Raw genomic sequence first — 21415 nt, forward strand, 5'->3', positions numbered from 1 at the left:
TAGCACGGCCAATCCACCCAACCAGCACATCTTTGGACACGAAGGGGCAATTTAGCACGGCCAATCCACCTAACCTGCACATCTTTGGACACGAAGGGGCAATTTAGCACGGCCAATCCACCTAACCTGCACATCTTTGGACACTAAGGACAATTTAGCAGGGCCAATCCACCTAACCCGCACATCTTTGGACACTAAGGGACAATTTAGCATGGCCAAACCACCTAACCTGCACACCTTTGGACACTAAGGGACAATTTAGCACGGCCAATCCACCGAACCCGCACATCTTTGGACAGTATGGAGCAATTTAGCACGGCCAATCCACCTAACCTGCACATCTATGGACACTAAGGGGCAATTTAGCACGGCCAATCCACCTAACCTGCATATCTTTGGACACTAAGGGGAAATTTAGCACGGCCAATCCACCCAACCTGCACATCTTTGGACACTAAGGACAATTCAGCACGGCCAATCCATCTAACCTGCACATCTTTGGACACTGAGGGGCAATTTAGCACGGGCAATCCACCTAACCTGCACATCTTTAACGCTGAGGAACAATGTAGCACGCCCAATCCACCTAACCTGCACATCTTTGGACACTAAGGGACAATTTAGCACGGCCAATCCACCTAACCTGCACATCTTTGGACACTAATGGGCAATTTAGCACGGCTATTCCACCTAACCTGCACATCTTTGGACACGAAGGGGCAATTTAACACGGCCAATCCACCCAACCTGCACATCTTTGGACACGAAGGGGCAATTTCGCACTGCCAATCCACCTAACCTGCACATCTTTGGACACTAAGGACAATTTAGCACGGCCAATCCACCCAACGAGCACATCTTTGGACACGAAGGGGCAATTTTGCACGGCCAATCCACCTAACCTGCACATCTTTGGACACTAAGGACAATTTAGCACGGCCAATCCACCCAACGAAGACATCTTTGGACACTAAGGGGAAATTTAGCACGGCCAATCCACCCAACCTGCACATCTTTGGACACTAAGGACAATTTAGCACGGCCAATCCATCTAACCTGCACAGCTTTGGACACTGAGGGGCAATTTAGCACGGGCAATCCACCTAACCTGCACATCTTTAACACTGAGGGACAAGTTACCACGGCCAATCCACCTAAGCTGCACATCTTTCGACACTAAGGGGCTATTTAGCACGGCCAATCCACCCAACCTGCACATCTTTGGACACTAAGGGGCAATTTAGCACGGCCAATCCACCCAACCTGCACATCTTTGGACACGAAGGGGCAATTTAGCACGGTCAATCCACCTAACCTGCACATCTTTGGACACTAAGGGGCAATGTAGCACGGCCAATACACCTAACCTGCACATCTTTGGACACTAAGGGACAATTTAGCACGGCCAATCCACCTAACCCGCACATCTTTGGACACTAAGGGGCAATTTAGCACGGTCAATCCACCTAACCTGCACATCTTTGGACACTAAGGGGCAATTTCGCACGGCCAATCCACCTAACCTGCACATCTTTGGACACTAAGGGGCAATTTAGCACGGCCAATCCACCCAACCTGCACATCTTTGGACACTAAGGGGCAATTTAGCACGGCCAATCCACCTAACCCGCACATCTTTGGACACGAACGGGCAATTTAGCACGGCCAATCCACCCAACCTGCACATCTTTAGACACTAAGGGACAATTTAGCACGGCCAATCCACCTAACCCGCACATCTTTGAACACAAAGGGGCAATTTAGCACGGCCAATCCACACAACCTGCACATCTTTGGACACTAAGGGACAAGTTACCACGGCCAATCCACCTAACCTGCACATCTTTGGACACTAAGGGACAATTTTGCACTGCCAATCCACCTAACCTGCACATCTTTGGACACTAAGGGGCAATGTAGCACGGCCAATTCACATAACCTGCACATCTTTGGACACTAAGGGGCAATTTAGCACGGCCAATCCACCCAACCTGCACATCTTTGGACACTAAGGGGCAATTTAGCACGGCCAATCCACCCAACCTGCACATCTTTGGACACGAAGGGGCAATTTAGCACGGCCAATCCACCCAACCAGCACATCTTTGGACACTAATGGGCAATTTAGCACAGCCAATCCACCTAACCTGCACATCTTTGGACACTAAGGACAATTTAGCACGGCCAATCCACCTAACCTGCACATCTTTGGACACTAAGGGGCAATTTAGCACGGCCAATCCACCCAACCTGCGCATCTTTGGACACTAAGTGGCAATTTAGCACGGCCAATCCACCCAACCTGCACATCTTTGGACACGAAGGGGCAATTTATACGGCCAATCCACCCAACCAGCACATCTTTGGACACTAAGGGACAATTTAGCACGGCCAATCCACCTAACCTGCACATCTTTGGACACTAAGGGACAACTTAGCACGGCCAATCCACCTAACCTGCACATCTTTGGACACTAAGGGGCAATTTAGCAAGGCCAAACCACCTAACCTGCACATCTTTGGACACTAAGGAGCAATTTATCACGGCCAATCCACCTAACCTGCACATCTTTGGACACTAAGGGACAATTTAGCACGGCCAATCCACCCAACCTGCACATCTTTGGACACGAAGGGGCAATTTAGCACGGCCAATCCACCCAACGAGCACATCTTTGGACACTAAGGGGCAATTTAGCATGGCCAATGCACCTAACCTGCACATCTTTGGACACTAAGGACAATTTAGCACGGCCAATCCACCTAACCTGCACATCTTTGTACACGAAGGGGCAATTTAGCACGTCCAATCCACCCAACCTGCACATCTTTGGACACTAAGGAGCAATTTAGCACGGCCAATCCACCTAACCTGCACATCTTTGGACACGAAGGGGCAATTTAGCACGGCCAATCCACCTAACCTGCACATCTTTGGACACTGAGGGGCAATTTAGCACGGCCAATCCACCCAACCTGCACATCTTTGGACACGAAGGGGCAATTTAGCACGGTCAATCCACCTAACCTGCACATCTTTGGACACTAAGGGGCAATGTAGCACGGCCAATACACCTAACCTGCACATCTTTGGACACTAAGGGACAATTTAGCACGGCCAATCCACCTAACCCGCACATCTTTGGACACTAAGGGGCAATTTAGCACGGTCAATCCACCTAACCTGCACATCTTTGGACACTAAGGGGCAATTTCGCACGGCCAATCCACCTAACCTGCACATCTTTGGACACTAAGGGGCAATTTAGCACGGCCAATCCACCCAACCTGCACATCTTTGGACACTAAGGGGCAATTTAGCACGGCCAATCCACCTAACCCGCACATCTTTGGACACGAACGGGCAATTTAGCACGGCCAATCCACCCAACCTGCACATCTTTAGACACTAAGGGACAATTTAGCACGGCCAATCCACCTAACCCGCACATCTTTGAACACAAAGGGGCAATTTAGCACGGCCAATCCACACAACCTGCACATCTTTGGACACTAAGGGACAAGTTACCACGGCCAATCCACCTAACCTGCACATCTTTGGACACTAAGGGACAATTTTGCACTGCCAATCCACCTAACCTGCACATCTTTGGACACTAAGGGGCAATGTAGCACGGCCAATTCACATAACCTGCACATCTTTGGACACTAAGGGGCAATTTAGCACGGCCAATCCACCCAACCTGCACATCTTTGGACACTAAGGGGCAATTTAGCACGGCCAATCCACCCAACCTGCACATCTTTGGACACGAAGGGGCAATTTAGCACGGCCAATCCACCCAACCAGCACATCTTTGGACACTAATGGGCAATTTAGCACAGCCAATCCACCTAACCTGCACATCTTTGGACACTAAGGACAATTTAGCACGGCCAATCCACCTAACCTGCACATCTTTGGACACTAAGGGGCAATTTAGCACGGCCAATCCACCCAACCTGCGCATCTTTGGACACTAAGTGGCAATTTAGCACGGCCAATCCACCCAACCTGCACATCTTTGGACACGAAGGGGCAATTTATACGGCCAATCCACCCAACCAGCACATCTTTGGACACTAAGGGACAATTTAGCACGGCCAATCCACCTAACCTGCACATCTTTGGACACTAAGGGACAACTTAGCACGGCCAATCCACCTAACCTGCACATCTTTGGACACTAAGGGGCAATTTAGCAAGGCCAAACCACCTAACCTGCACATCTTTGGACACTAAGGAGCAATTTATCACGGCCAATCCACCTAACCTGCACATCTTTGGACACTAAGGGACAATTTAGCACGGCCAATCCACCCAACCTGCACATCTTTGGACACGAAGGGGCAATTTAGCACGTCCAATCCACCCAACCTGCACATCTTTGGACACTAAGGAGCAATTTAGCACGGCCAATCCACCTAACCTGCACATCTTTGGACACGAAGGGGCAATTTAGCACGGCCAATCCACCTAACCTGCACATCTTTGGACACTAAGGGACAATTTAGCACAGCCAATCCACCTAACCTGCACATCTTTGGACACTAAGGGACAATTTAGCACGGCCAATCTACCTAACCTGCACATCTTTGGACACGAAGGGGCAATTTAGCACGGCCAATCCACCCAACCTGCACATCTTTGGACACTAAGGGGCAATTTAGCACAGCCAAACCACCTCACCTGCACATCTTTGGACACTAAGGGACAATTTAGCACGGCCAATCCACCTAACCTGCACATCTTTGGACACTAAGGGGCAATTTAGCACGGCCAATCCACCTAACCTGCACATCTTTGGACACTAAGGGACAATTTAGCACAGCCAATCCACCTAACCTGCACATCTTTGGACACTAAGGGACATTTTCTCACGGCCAATCCACCTAACCCGCACATCTTTGGCCTGTGGGAGGAAACCGGAGCATCCGGAGGAAACCCACGCGGACACGGGGAGAACCTGTAAACTCCACATGGACAGTCACCCGAGGCCGGAATCAAACCCGGGTCCCTGATACCGTGAGGAAGCGGTGCTAACCCTCCCAGTCAGTGCGCTCCAGATCCTAACCACATGTTGCGGTGAGCAGGTTTCTCCTGGTGTCCCCTTTCCTCCTTTCGCCAAACACCACAAATCTGAGCCCCCCCCTCCCCCCCACTCTCCCCCCATCGTTCCTGATCCCTCCACCAACGGGAACAGTTTCTCCCTATCCTCCCCACCCAGACCCCTCTCGTGGTTTCAAGCACCTCGACCACATCCCCAATCCACTTCTCGACAAAAAAAAAAGCCAGCCCCCGTTTCACCAACCCCACCTCGTAACCGTGGCAATCGAGATTAACGAGGCAAAGGGACGATAAAATGCCATCGCCTGGGTCGTTCTTGGCCGAAGGGCGTGGGTTCGAGTCCCCACTCCAGAGACCCGAGCCCATATTCCAGACCGCCACCAGGACTGAGAGAGTTCAAATGCGCACCCTGCAATTGGACTTTATTTTTTTTGTGATCTCCCATGGCCGAAAGATCAAATGACTCCTGAGCAGCAAAGCGGAATGAGTGAACAACATCGATCTTCAATGTCAGGGAGAAGTGTTGGAGCCCTCAGGTGTCTCTGGGTGACACAATCCTTAAGAGGTCAGAGTTGAAGGGTTAACAACTCTGTATTTCCTTGATCAGTATATTTGAATGCTGCATCTTGCTACAATTTATTTTCAATATCTAGTAGACAACGTATTATCACAATATTCCAATTCCTCAAAAAATCCCATGAAAGGCGCAAAGATAGAGTGGGATAGTAGGTGAGTAGCCAAACGGACAATACTTGAAGGCCGTGGGTTCAGATCCCACTGCTGGGACCTTGAGCCCATAATCCGGGCCCACATTCCCAGTGCTGGCACTGAGGGGGTGCTGCACTGTCGGAGGGACCATCTCTCGGATGGGACATTAAACCAATGCTCTGCCTGCCCTCCCGGGTGGATGTTTTAACCACAAACACCCCCACGGCAATGATTGGATGAGGGGGTAGGGTGGGGAAGTGAGGTGGTGAGGGGGAGTTGAGGGTGGGGGGGGGGGGGAGGTTAGGGGAGGGTGTAGATACCCTGGGCCAACATTTACCTCTCATCCCGGCATCGGTGAAGACAAACCGGTCGTCGCTGCGCCGCCGTTTCGCGGGATCCTGCTGTGCGGCCGCTCGGCACTACAGCGGTTGGCGGGGATGGGGGTGGGGGGGAGGGGGGGGCATTCTTCAGGGAATACTTTGACCGGCTGAGGCGTACCCTGAGGTGGCGTGAGGTGAATGCAGGGCTGACGTTCTTCACCTGGTGGCCATTGAGGGTGGGGGTGGGGCAGGGGTTTGGTTGAAGGAGAGAGGTAGCTGCGCGTGTGTGTGTGTGGGGGGAGGGGGGGCGGTGGTGGTGGGGGGGGGAGGAGGGGATGGGGTGGTTGGGGAGGGGAGCGAGAAGTGCGGGGGTGTTGTTCACTGACAGCGGTTTCGCTGGGCCGTGAGAAGGCTGCCTGTGGGTTCGGCGAGGCCTTGTCGCGAGATGCAATCTCAGATCCTTCAGCACGTCGAGGTGACTCAGCAGGCATTATCTTGCAGAGCATCTGAGATAGCAGAACTGCAGTCAAGAATTGTAGAAGGCATTGCTCCACAGCTGGAGGCGGGGGGGGGGGGAGCGCGGCGGCGCGGGGGGGGGGGAGGGAGGTGGCGGGGGGAGGAGGTGGCGGGGGGAAGTACCATTCCCCTCATCGCGCCAATGCCGGCCCTTTGACGGGGGTATCTAATTGAGTCCCTCTTCCCTAGACTTCTTTCTCCCCATGAGCCTCTTCCGAATCTAATTGCCTTCAGAGAGTTCCAGTTCAAGCCGCTACCACCTCGGCAGAGTGTTACCCCCCCTTCCCCCCCTCCCCTCTTCCCCCCCCCCCCCGCCCGACCTCGACGACCCCCCCCGCACGAGGACATTTCCCCTCCCGGCCTTTTCCCCGTTTCCCCGGCCTTGTCGAGCATCCGGTGACCAACCCTGCTCACCGACTGGGAAACACTCTTGTTCGCTCGTTTAACCTACCGAAACCCCACCACCATCACCCCTCCTCGATTCACTCTCCCCTCCCCCCCCCCCCCCCCCCCCACCACCACCCCCACTTCAACCTTCTCCTGTTCCGAGAAGGAGAACGACGGCAGCTTCTGCCAGTTTTCTCGGCAAGCGACCTGAAGTTGCCTCATCCCTGGCTCAATCCCCCTCCACAGCCTCTCTCCAAGGGCCTTGACGTCTTCCCGTCAGGCACGGTGCCCGAGGGTTGGCCACAATTCTCTAACCGAGGCCTGAGGCCTAGCCAGAGATCTAGAACATAGAAAAATACAGCACAGAACAGGCCCTTCGGCCCACGATGTTGTGCCGAACTTTTCTCCTAGATTAAGAACAAATTAATCTACACGCCATCATTCTACCATAATCCATGTACCTATCCAATAGCCGCTTGAAGGTCCTAATGTTTCCGACTCAACTACTCCCGCAGGCAGTGCATTCCATGCCCCCACTACTCTCTGGGTAAAGTACCTGTTGTGTTGGGTGCTCTGCTACACAGACGAACCAACACGGTTGTGGAAGGTACAACTCAGTTTTATTACTAACAATATTAACATCTGTAAACTGGTTACTGTGGTTCGTTCATTACCCTCTAACCTGTGGACCCAGCCCTCACACTATCTTGGAGAAGCACTCAGCTCATGGTGAATGTCTGAGTGGCACGCTGTGAGCTCTGTGCCCTGAGCTGTCTCCTGCTGGAATGAGCGGGAAATGTCGTGTTCCCTGTTTTATAGTGTGTCTGCTCTTGCTTGTGATTGGCTGTGATGTTGCGTGTGTATTGATTGGTCCGTTGATCTGTCCATCAGTGTGTATGTGTGTTTTCACCATGATGTTTACCTGAATATCATGACATCCCCCTTTTTTTACAAGAATATGTGCCTACGTGGTAATAAATATAGATGTGTACTGAGTGCAGCTGAATGTGTGTGTGTGCAATATCTACAACATGTACATGAGGCTAAACTATATACATAGGAAGGTGTCAGGTGCAACATAGCAACGAGGTTGTACCATAAACAAAACAAGTGTAAACATCAAGCATCAAAACGAACTCCTGGAACGATAAAAGAGAAACTTATTAACATTGTGACATAAAACTTCAGTGAGTCCAATGTTCAAACAGGCTCATAAATCCAGCCCAGTAGGTGGGCGACGAATTCGGGTTGACCGCCTCAAGGGTGGGTCAGGATCCACCGGCTGAGGAATGGGCCTGGCCACGGGCGATAGAGGAATAGGCAGAGTGGCAGGAAGCTCCACGAAGTCGACATCAGGAACAACAGGAGGGCGTGGCACCGGTGTATGATCACGTAGCGAGCGCGGAAGCAGCCGAAGGGCCCGCCGATTACGCCGGCGAATGGAGCCATCAGGCATGCGAACCAGGAACGAGCGGGGAGCCACGCGTCGGAGAACTTCGGCAGTTGCCGACCAGCCACCCTCTGGTAGGTGGATGCGGATGTTGTCTCCAGGCGCCAGGGCAGGAAGATCAGTTGCCCGAGTGTCATGTGTCACCTTCTGCTGAGCACGCTGCTGTCGCAACCTTTGCAGTACTGGAGCATAGTCGGGTGTAGGGACAAGAATGGAAGGCACAGTGGTCCTGAGGGTGCGACCCATCAACAGCTGGGCTGGCGAGAGGCCTGTGGACAGTGGGGCTGAACGATAGGCCAGCAGGGCTTAGCAGAAATCCGATCCGGCAGCAGCAGCCTTGCAGAGGAGCCGATTGACGATATGGACGCCCTTTTCCGCCTTGCCATTCAACTGGGGATGCAGAGGGCTGGACGTCACGTGTGTGAAGCCATATGAGGCAGCAAAGGAAGACCATTCCTGGCTGGCAAAACAGGGCCCATTGTCCGACATGACGGTGAGCGGAATGCCATGGCGAGCGAAGGTGTCTTTGCAGGCCCTGATGACAGCGGACAATGTCAAATCGTGCAGGCGTATGACCTCTGGATAATTCGAAAAGTAATCTATGATGATGATGTAGTCCCTGCCAAGCGCATGAAAAAGGTCCACACCCACCTTCGCCCAGGGGGACGTCACCAACTCATGGGGCTGAAGCGTCTCAGGGGGTTGCGCCGGCTGAAACCTTTGGCAGGTGGGGCAGTTGAGCACCATGTTGGCGATGTCGTCGCTGATGCCCGGCCAGTATACTGCCTCTCGGGCCCTCCGCCTGCACTTCTCAACCCCGAGATGGCCTTCGTGTAGTTGGTCGAGGACCAGCCTGTGCATGCTGTGTGGGATCACGATCCGGTCCAACTTTAGGAGGACACCGTCAATGACGGCCAAGTCGTCCCGGACATTGTAGAACTGCGGGCACTGTCCTTTGAGCCACCCTCCCGTCATGTGGCGCATCACACGTTGTAGAAGGGGGTCAGCCGCAGTCTCCCGGCGAATACGGGCCAGACTGGAGTCGTCAGCTGGCAGATTGGCCGATGTGAAGGCCACCTGCGCCTCGACCTGACAGACGAACCCCCCCGAATCGGGCGGTGTGCTCACTGCTCTGGATAGGGCATCCGCGATGATGAGGTCCTTTCCCAGGGTGTAGACCAGTTGGAAGTCGTACCTCCGGAGCTTGAGTAGGATGCGCTGGAGGCGAGGGGTCACCTCGTTCAGGTCCTTTTGTATGATGCCGACCAGGGGCGATGGTCGGTTTCCACGGTAAACTGAGGGAGACCATACACATAGTCGTGGAACTTATCTATGCCGGTTAACAAACCCAGGCACTCCTTCTCGATCTGCGCGTAGCGGTGTTCTGTGGGGGTCATGGCCCGCGAGGCATAGGCAACTGGGGCCCATGATGCAGTGTCGTCCCGTTGCAGGAGTACCGCCCCAATGCCGGACTGGCTGGCATCAGTCGAGATCTTCATATCTCGAGTAGTGTCGAAGAACGCCAATACCGGGGCTGTGGTGAGCTTGATCTTGAGCTCCTCCCATTCCTTCTGGTGTGCGGGCAGCCACTGGAACTCCGTGGACTTCTTAACCAGGTGGCGAAGAGCCGTTGTGTGGGAGGCTAGGTTGGGAATGAACTTCCCCAGGAAGTTGACCATCCCGAGAAAGCGTAGCACTGCCTTCTTGTCTGCCGGCTGCGGCATGGCTGCGATGGCTGCCACTTTGTCGGCATCCGGACGCACCCCTGACCGGGATATGTGGTCCCCCAGAAACCTTAGCTCAGTTTGGCCAAAAGAACACTTGGCTCGGTTGAGGCGCAGGCCGTGTTCTCGTATCCGAGCGAAGACGCGCTGGAGACGGCTGATGTGCTCCCGTGGTGTGGTGGACCAGATGATGACGTCGTCAACATAGACGCGCACCCCTTCGATGCCCTCCATCATCTGTTCCATGATGCGATGAAACACCTCGGATGCCGAGATGATGCCGAACGGCATCCTATTGTAGCAGAACCTGCCAAAGGGAGTGTTGAAGGTGCACAGCTTCCTGCTGGACTGGTCCAGTTGGATCTGCCAAAAACCCTTTGAGGCATCGAGCTTTGTGAAAATTTTAGCCCGGGCCATTTCGCTCGTGATCTCTTCCCGTTTGGGTATGGGGTAGTGTTCCCTCATTATGTTATTGTTCAGGTCTTTCGGGTCGATGCAGATCCGGTGCTCGCTGGAGGGCTTCTTAACGCACACCATGGAGCTGTCTCCTGCTGGAATGAGTGGGAAGTGTCGTGTTCCCCGTTTTATAGTGTGTCTGCTCTTGCCTGTGATTGGCTGTGATGTTGCGTGTGTGTTGATTGGTCCGTTGGTCTGTCCATCAGTGTGTATGTGTGTTTGCACCATGATGTTTATCTGAATATCATGACAGAACCTACCTCTGACATCCCCCCTATATCTTCCACCATTAAATTTATGTCCCCTTGTACTGGTTTGTTCCACCCGGGGAAAAAGTCTCTGACGGTCTACTCAATCTATTCCCCTGATCATCTTATAAACCTCTATCAAGTCGCCCCTCATCCTTCTCCGTTCTAATGAGAAAAGGCCTAGCACCCTCAACCTTTCCTCGTAAGACCTACTCTCCATTCCAGGCAACATCCTGGTAAATCTCCTTTGCACCTTTTCCAAAGCTTCCACATCCTTCCTAAAATGAGGTGACCAGAACTGTACACAGTACTCCAAATGTGGCCTTACCAAAGTTTTGTACAGCTGCATCATCACCTCACGGCTCTTAAATTCAATCCCTCTGTTAATGAACGCGAGCACACCATAGGCCTTCTTCACAGCTCTATCCACTTGAGTGGCAACTTTCAAAGATGTCTGAACATAGACCCCAAGATCTCTCTGCTCCTCCACATTGCCAAGAACACTACTGTTAACCTGTAATGATTCGGCCTGACCTGCTCAGTCTGCGTCCAGTACCCGCTACTCAGAAAGCCCTTGCGCTTTCTCAACCTCCTCAACACCCGCCTTGTCCTCTTCCACCATTAGTGAACGCGAACCCACAAGCCTCTCTGCTCTCGCAACCCGCCCAAAGTACACTGACAACACCAGAAACTGAACTGGGCCCAGCCACATTAATACTGTGGCTCCCAGAGCAGGTCAGAGGCTGGGAATCCTGCGGAGAGCAACTCACCTCCTGACCCCCCCCCCCCCAAAGCCTGTCCACCATTTTTTCATAGAATCCTTACAGCGCAGAAGGAGTCAATTTGGCCCATCGAGTCTGCACTGTCCCTCCGAATGGAAACCCTACCTCGGCCCACTCCCCTGCCCTTTACCTGTAACCCCGTAACCCAACCTGCACATCTTTGAACACTATAGTAACATTTAGCACGGCCAATCCACCTAACCTGCACATCTTTGGACATTAAGGGACAATTTAGCACGGCCAATCCACCTAACCTGTACATCTTTGGACACTAAGGGACAATTTATCACGGCCAATCCACCTAACCTGCACATCTTTGGACACTAAGGGACAATTTATCACGGCCAATCCACCTAACCTGCCATCTTTGGACATTAAGGGACAATTTAGCACGGCCAATCCACCTAACCTGTACATCTTTGGACACTAAGGGGCAATTTAGCACGGCCAATCCACCTAACCTGCACATCTTTGGACACTAAGGGACAATTTAGCATGGCCAATCCACCTAACCTGCACATCTTTGGACACTAAGGGACAATTTAGCACGGCCAATCCACCTAACCTGCACATCTTTGGACACTAAGGGACAATTTAGCACGGCCAATCCACCTAACCTGCACATCTTTGGACACTAAGGGACAATTTAGCACGGCCAATCCACCTAACCTGCACATCTTTGGACACTAAGGAGCATTTAACACGGCCAATCCACCTAACCTGCACATCTTTGGACACTCAGGGACAATTTAGCACGGCCAATCCACCTAACCTGCACATCTTTGGACACGAAAGGACAATTTATCACGGCCAATCCACCTAACCTGCACAACTTTGGACACTAAGAGACAATTTAGCACGGCCAATCCACCTAACCTGCACATCTTTGGACACTAAGAGACAATTTAGCACGGCCAATCCACCTAACCTGCACATCTTTGGACACTAAGGGACAATTTAGCATGGCCAATCCACCTAACCTGCACATCTTTGGACACTAAGGGACAATTTAGCACGGCCAATCCACCTAACCTGCACATCTTTGGACACTAAGGGACAATTTAGCACGGCCAATCCACCTAACCTGTACATCTTTGGACACTAAGGGACAATTTATCACGGCCAATCCACCTAACCTGCACATCTTTGGACACTAAGGGACAATTTATCACGGCCAATCCACCTAACCTGCCATCTTTGGACATTAAGGGACAATTTAGCACGGCCAATCCACCTAACCTGTACATCTTTGGACACTAAGGGGCAATTTAGCACGGCCAATCCACCTAACCTGCACATCTTTGGACACTAAGGGACAATTTAGCATGGCCAATCCACCTAACCTGCACATCTTTGGACACTAAGGGACAATTTAGCACGGCCAATCCACCTAACCTGCACATCTTTGGACACTAAGGGACAATTTAGCACGGCCAATCCACCTATCCTGCACATCTTTGGACACTAAGGGACAATTTAGCACGGCCAATCCACCTAACCTGCACATCTTTGGACACTAAGGAGCATTTAACACGGCCAATCCACCTAACCTGCACATCTTTGGACACTCAGGGACAATTTAGCACGGCCAATCCACCTAACCTGCACATCTTTGGACACGAAAGGACAATTTATCACGGCCAATCCACCTAACCTGCACATCTTTGGACACTAAGAGACAATTTAGCACGGCCAATCCACCTAACCTGCACATCTTTGGACACTAAGAGACAATTTAGCACGGCCAATCCACCTAACCTGCACATCTTTGGACACTAAGGGACAATTTAGCATGGCCAATCCACCTAACCTGCACATCTTTGGACACTAAGGGACAATTTAGCACGGCCAATCCACCTAACCTGCACATCTTTGGACACTAAGGGACAATTTAGCACGGCCAATCCACCTAACCTGCACATCTTTGGACACTAAGGGACAATTTAGCACGGCCAATCCACCTAACCTGCACATCTTTGGACACTAAGGAGCATTTAACACGGCCAATCCACCTAACCTGCACATCTTTGGACACTCAGGGACAATTTAGCACGGCCAATCCACCTAACCTGCACATCTTTGGACACGAAGGGACAATTTATCACGGCCAATCCACCTAACCTGCACATCTTTGGACACTAAGAGACAATTTAGCACGGCCAATCCACCTAACCTGCACATCTTTGGACACTAAGAGACAATTTAGCACGGCCAATCCACCTAACCTGCACATCTTTGGACACAAAGGGTCAATTTAACACGGCAAATCCACCTAACCTGCACATCTTTGGACACTAAGAGACAATTTAGCACGGCCAATCCACCTAACCTGCACATCTTTGGACACAAAGGGTCAATTTAACATGGCAAATCCACCTAACCTGCACATCTTTGGATACTAAGGGGCAATTTAGCACGGCCAATCCACCTAACCTGCACATCTTTGGACACTAAGGGACAATTTAGCACGGCCAATCCACCTAACCTGCACATCGTTGGACACTAAGGGGCAATTTAGCACGGCCAATCCACCTAACCTGCACATCTTTGGACACTAAGGGACAATTTAGCACGGCCAATCCACCTAACCTGCACATCTTTGGACACTAAGGGCAATTTAGCACGGCCAATCCACCTAACCTGCACATCTTTGGACACTAAGGGGCAATTTAGCACGGCCAATCCACCTAACCTGCACATCTTTGGACACTAAGGGGCAATTTAGCATGGCCAATCCACCTAACCTCCACATCTTTGGGCTGCGGGAGGAAACCGGAGCACCCGGTGGAAACCCACGCAGACACGGGGAGAACGTGCAGACTCCGCACAGACAGTGATCCGAGCCGGGAATCGAACCCGGGTCCCTGGCGCCATGAGGCAACGGTGCTACCCACTGTGCCACCGTGCCAAAATCAGGAGCATGAGGGAATACTCTCCACTTGCCTGGATGAGTGCGGCTCTCAACATCACTCGAGAAGCTCGACACCATCCAGGACAAATCAGCCCCGCTCGATCGACACGCTAACCACAAACATTCGCTCCCTCCGCCCCCGACGCACAGCGACAGCCGTGTGCACCGTCTACAAGACGCCCCGCAGCCACTCGCTCCTTCGACAGCACCTTCCAAACCCGCCACCTCTACCGTCTAGAAGGGCGAGGGCAGCAGCAGACGCACGGGGAACACCACCGCCTGCAAGTTCCCCTCCCCCCCGAGCCGCTCGCCATCCCGACTCGGAAATATATCGGCCGTTCCTTCACTGTGGCTGGGGTTAGAATTCGGGATCTCCCTCTCTAACAGCACTGCGGGTGTACCTACCGTGGGAGGTACGCTGAAGGACTTGAGGGCGTGGAACGTGGAGGTACCCGTCACAACCTTCCAATGCGTCAGTAGCGGTTCCGAGGAGGTTTACTCGATCGATACCCGGAAGGAGTGGGTTGTCTCATGAGGGAAGGTCGGAGCGAGGGATTGTGAGGGGGGTGGGGGGGGGGAATTGATTGAAGTTGATGAGATCCTGAATGGCCTTGACAAGGCGGACGTGGAAGGGATGTTTCCTCTTTGTGGGGGAGTCTGGGATCAGCGGGAGGCGGGGGGTGGCTGTTGTAAAATTAGGCAGGGGAATGGCTCTGTTCGGGTGGAGAACTTCTGTCTCTCCGAGGGTTGTGAAACTTTGGAAATCTCTGCCTCGGAAGGCGATGGAGGGCGCGGAGCGAGGGGGGGGGGGGGGGGGGGGTGTCACTGAATATTTTCGAAGTGGAGACTTATAGATTCTCGTTTGGGCGAGGAGTCAAAAGTTACCGGGACTCATTGGGGGGGGCATAGATAGGGAACAAGGTGCTCGAAACAGAAATAGATCAGCCGAGATGACATCGAATGACGGCGCATGCCTCGAGGGGCAGAATGGCCTCCTCCCTGTTCCCATTCCGTGTGTTCGGAATTCTCCCTCGAGGAGGTATCAGGGGACTGGAGAACGGCGAACGTTATGCCCTTCTACAAGAAAGAAGCCCCTAGTTGCCTGACAAATTCGGTTGCCTTTTTTGACCAGGTAACGGGGAGGGTCGATGAGGGTAGAACAGTCGATGTTGCTTATGTAGACTTTGGACTCGGCTCGTCAGCAATGTGGTTGGATCAAAGAGGCAGGAGGAATTCTAGTTTCTAAAATCTCGTTTCTCTCCCATCCCCCCTCTCATCTTGTCCACGTCCGCCACCCCCCCCCTTCCTGTTCCCTCCCTCCACCATCTTTCAACTGGACTGCTGAGCACCCATAGTGGGCCGGATCTCGAATAACGATGAGTCTGAATACAGGAGGGAGATAGAGAACCTAGTGGAGTGGTGTAGTGACAACAATCTCTCCCTCAATGCCAGCAAAACTAAAGAGCTGGTCATTGACTTCAGGAAGCAAAGTACTGTACGCACCCCTGTCAGCATCAACGGGGCCGAGGTGGAGATGGTGAGCAGTTTCAAATTCCTAGGGGTGCACATCTCCCAAAATCTGTCCTGGTCCACCCACGTCGACGCTACCACCAAGAAAGCACAACAGTGCCTATACTTCCTCAGGAAACTAAGGAAATTCGGCATGTCCACATTAACCCTTACCAACTTTTACAGATGCACCATCGAAAGCATCCTATCGGGCTGCATCACAGCCTGGTATGGCAACTGCTCGGCCCAGGACCGCAAGAAACTTCAGAGAGTCGTGAACACCGCCCAGTCCATCACACAAACCTGCCTCCCATCCATTGACTCCATCTACACCTCCCGCTGCCTGGGGAAAGCGGGCAGCGTAATCAAAGACCCCTCCCACCCGGCTTACTCACTCTTCCAACTTCTTCCATCGGGCAGGAGATGCAGAAGTCTGAGAACATGCATGAACAGACTCAAAAACAGCTTCTTCCCCGCTGTCACCAGACTCCTAAATGACCCTCTTACGGACTGACCTCATTAACACTACACCCTGTATGCTTCACCCGATGCCGGTGTTATGTAGTTACATTGTATATGTTGTGTTGCCCTATTATGTATTTTCTTTTATTCCCTTTTCTTCCCATGTACTTAATGATCTGTTGAGCTGCTCACAGAAAAATACTTTTCACTGGACCTCGGTACACGTGACAATAAACAAATCCAATCCAATCCATCTCCCTTCCTGGCCCACCTCAGGTTCGTAGATATTGTTAATGGCTCGTGGACTTACATTAACACTGCAATGAAGTTACTGTGAAAAGCCCCTCGTCGCCACACTCCGCCGCCTGTTTGGGTTAGCGTTTATTACAAAAGGACTGGAGTATAAGAGTGGAGAAGTGTTGTTGCAATTGTGTAGGGTGTTGGTGAGACCCTGGAGTATTGTGTCCAGTTCGCGGGTGACACCAAGGTTGGTGGAGAGGGGGATAGTGACGAGGATTATCAGAGGATACAGCAGGACATAGAAAGGTTGGAGACTTGGGCAGAGAAATGGCAAATGAAGTTTAATCCGGACAAATGTGAGTTAATGCATTTTGGTAGGTCTAACATAGAGGGGAAATATACCGTAAATGGCAAAACTCTTAGGAATATAGAAAGCCAGAGCGTGCAGGTCCACAGATCATTGAAGGTGGCAACGCAAGTGGACAAGGTCGTCAAGAAAGCAGACGGAATGCTTGTTCCTTGGACGGGGCATCGAGTATAAAAACTGGCAAGTCATGCTACAGTTGTGTCGAACCTTGGTACGGCCGCACTTGGAATATTGGGCACAATTCTGGTCGCCACACTACCAGAAGGATGTGGGGGCTTTGGAGAGGGTGCAGAGGAGGTTTACCAAGATGTTTCCTGGTCTGGAGGGTGTTAGCTCTGCGGAGAGGCCGAATAGACTCGGATGTTTTCAATAGAAAGACGGAGGTTGAGGGAGAGACCTGATAGAGGTCTACAAGATGATGAGGGGCATGGATAGAGTGGATGGGCAGGAACTCTTTCCCAGGGTGGAGGGTCAGGGGGCAGAGGTTTAAGGTCCGTGGGGCACAGTTTAGAGGAGATGTGTGAGGCAGGTTTTTTACACAGAGGGTGGAGAGTGCCTGGAACGCGTTGCCAGGGGAGGCTGTGGAAGCAGATACATTAACGGCGTTCAAAAGGCACCTTGACAAACACATGATAGGATGGGTATAGAGGGACACGGCACAAGGAAGTGCCGAGGGTTTGGCCAAGGGTGGGTATCATGACCAGTACAGGCTTGGAGGGCCGAAGGGCCTGTTCCTGAGCTGTATTGTTCTTTGTTCTTTGATCAGTTTTGGTCTCCTTATTCGAGGAAGGATGTGGTGGAATTGGAGGGCAGTTCAGAGGAAGTTCATCAGATTGATTCAGGGGGTGAAAGGGTCGACGTGCGAGGAGAGATTGAACAGTTTGGGCTCATACTCGCTGGAGTCTAGAAGGATGAGAGGGGATCTGAGGTGTATAAAATACTGAGAGGGATTGAGAAAGTAAACGGAGACCAAATGTTCCCCCTTGTGGAGAAATTGCCGCGCTAAATTGCCCCTTAGTGTCCAAAGATGTGCATGTTAGGTGGATTGGCCGTGCTAAATTGCCCCTTAGTGTCCAAAGATGTGCAGAATAGATGGATTGGCCGTGCTAAATTGCCCCTTAGTGTCCAAAGATGTGCAGGTTAGGTGGATTGGCCGTGCTAAATTGCCCCTTAGTGTCCAAAGATGTGCAGAATAGATGGATTGGCCGTGCTAAATTGCCCCTTAGTGTCCAAAGATGTGCAGGTTAGGTGGATTGGCCGTGCTAAATTGCCCCTTAGTGTCCAAAGATGTGCAGAATAGATGGATTGGCCGTGCTAAATTGCCCCTTAGTGTCCAAAGATGTGCAGGTTAGGTGGATTGGCCGTGCTAAATTGCCCCTTAGTGTCCAAAGATGTGCATGTTAGGTGGATTGGCCGTGCTTAATTGCCCCTTAGTGTCCAAAGATGTGCATGTTAGGTGGATTGGCCGTGCTAAATTGCCCCTTAGTGTCCAAAGATGTGCAGAATAGATGGATTGGCCGTGCTAAATTGCCCCTTAGTGTCCAAAGATGTGCAGGTTAGGTGGATTGGCCGTGCTAAATTGCCCCTTAGTGTCCAAAGATGTGCAGAATAGATGGATTGGCCGTGCTAAATTGCCCCTTAGTGTCCAAAGATGTGCAGGTTAGGTGGATTGGCCGTGCTAAATTGCCCCTTAGTGTCCAAAGATGTGCAGAATAGATGGATTGGCCGTGCTAAATTGCCCCTTAGTGTCCAAAGATGTGCAGGATAGATGGATTGGCCGTGCTAAATTGCCCCTTAGTGTCCAAAGATGTGCAGGTTAGGTGGATTGGCCGTGCTAAATTGCCCCTTAGTGTCCAAAGATGTGCAGAATAGATGGATTGGCCGTGCTAAATTGCCCCTTAGTGTCCAAAGATGTGCAGGTTGGGTGGATTGGCCGTGCTAAATTGCCCCTTAGTGTCCAAAGATGTGCATGTTAGGTGGATTGGCCGTGCTAAATTGCCCCTTAGTGTCCAAAGATGTGCAGAATAGATGGATTGGCCGTGCTAAATTGCCCCTTAGTGTCCAAAGATGTGCAGGTTAGGTGGATTGGCCGTGCTAAATTGCCCCTTAGTGTCCAAAGATGTGCAGAATAGATGGATTGGCCGTGCTAAATTGCCCCTTAGTGTCCAAAGATGTGCAGGTTAGGTGGATTGGCCGTGCTAAATTGCCCCTTAGTGTCCAAAGATGTGCAGAATAGATGGATTGGCCGTGCTAAATTGCCCCTTAGTGTCCAAAGATGTGCAGGATAGATGGATTGGCCGTGCTAAATTGCCCCTTAGTGTCCAAAGATGTGCAGGTTAGGTGGATTGGCCGTGCTAAATTGCCCCTTAGTGTCCAAAGATGTGCAGAATAGATGGATTGGCCGTGCTAAATTGCCCCTTAGTGTCCAAAGATGTGCAGGTTGGGTGGATTGGCCGTGCTAAATTGCCCCTTAGTGTCCAAAGATGTGCAGGTTAGGTGGATTGGCTGTGCTAAATTGCCCCTTAGTGTCCAAAGATGTGCATGTTAGGTGGATTGGCCGTGCTAAATTGCCCCTTAGTGTCCAAAGATGTGCAGAATAGATGGATTGGCCGTGCTAAATTGCCCCTTAGTGTCCAAAGATGTGCAGGTTAGGTGGATTGGCCGTGCTAAATTGCCCCTTAGTGTCCAAAGATGTGCAGAATAGATGGATTGGCCGTGCTAAATTGCCCCTTAGTGTCCAAAGATGTGCAGGTTAGGTGGATTGGCCGTGCTAAATTGCCCCTTAGTGTCCAAAGATGTGCATGTTAGGTGGATTGGCCGTGCTAAATTGCCCCTTAGTGTCCAAAGATGTGCATGTTAGGTGGATTGGCCGTGCTAAATTGCCCCTTAGTGTCCAAAGATGTGCAGAATAGATGGATTGGCCGTGCTAAATTGCCCCTTAGTGTCCAAAGATGTGCAGGTTAGGTGGATTGGCCGTGCTAAATTGCCCCTTAGTGTCCAAAGATGTGCAGAATAGATGGATTGGCCGTGCTAAATTGCCCCTTAGTGTCCAAAGATGTGCAGGTTAGGTGGATTGGCCGTGCTAAATTGCCCCTTAGTGTCCAAAGATGTGCAGAATAGATGGATTGGCCGTGCTAAATTGCCCCTTAGTGTCCAAAGATGTGCAGGATAGATGGATTGGCCGTGCTAAATTGCCCCTTAGTGTCCAAAGATGTGCAGGTTAGGTGGATTGGCCGTGCTAAATTGCCCCTTAGTGTCCAAAGATGTGCAGAATAGATGGATTGGCCGTGCTAAATTGCCCCTTAGTGTCCAAAGATGTGCAGGTTGGGTGGATTGGCCGTGCTAAATTGCCCCTTAGTGTCCAAAGATGTGCAGGATAGATGGATTGGCCGTGCTAAATTGCCCCTTAGTGTCCAAAGATGTGCAGGTTAGGTGGATTGGCCGTGCTAAATTGTCCCTTAGTGTCCAAAGATGTGCAGGTTGGGTGGATTGGCCGTGCTAAATTGTCCCTTAGTGTCCAAAGATGTGCAGGTTGGGTGGATTGGCCGTGCTAAATTGTCCCTTAGTGTCCAAAGATGTGCAGGTTAGATGGATTGGCCGTGCTAAATTGTCCCTTAGTGTCCAAAGATGTGCAGGTTAGATGGATTGGCCGTGCTAAATTGCCCCTTAGTGTCCAAAGATGTGCAGGTTAGATGGATTGGCCGTGCTAAATTGCCCCTTAGTGTCCAAAAAGGTTAGATGGGGTTACTGGGTTACGGGGACAGGGCGGAGGTGTGGGCTTGGGTAGGGTGCTCTTTCCAAGGGCTGGTGCAGACTCGATGGGCCGAATGACCTCCTTCTGCACTGTAAATTCTATGATTCTATGAAAGGCAAGGCGAGGAACACTTCTGCAACATAGTGAATGCCACTCAGTCCCTGCCTCTCGAGGCGAGGAACACTTCTGCAACATAGTGAATGCCACTCAGTCCCTGCCTCTCGAGTGCGAAAGCTGCTGCCTTGAGACGTCTTTCGACATAATTAAAGCTCTGTACTTTGGCAATTATTGGCTGGAATTATCGGGAAAGAAATTCCCCCTCATCCCCGTCTCCAATGGGAGACCCCCTTATTCCCAAACCGTGACCCCCCCCCCAGTTATAGATCCTCCCACGAGGGGGAGAAACAGTCTCTCAGCCTCCATCCTACCAACCCCCCCCCCTCAGAATCTGAAACGTTTCAATAAGGTCACCTCTCATTCTTCGAAACTCCCAACGAGCACAGGCTTCGGCCT

This window comes from Scyliorhinus torazame, chromosome 24, assembly GCF_047496885.1.
Source record: "Scyliorhinus torazame isolate Kashiwa2021f chromosome 24, sScyTor2.1, whole genome shotgun sequence".
In the NCBI taxonomy this organism is placed as follows: Eukaryota; Metazoa; Chordata; class Chondrichthyes; order Carcharhiniformes; family Scyliorhinidae; genus Scyliorhinus; species Scyliorhinus torazame.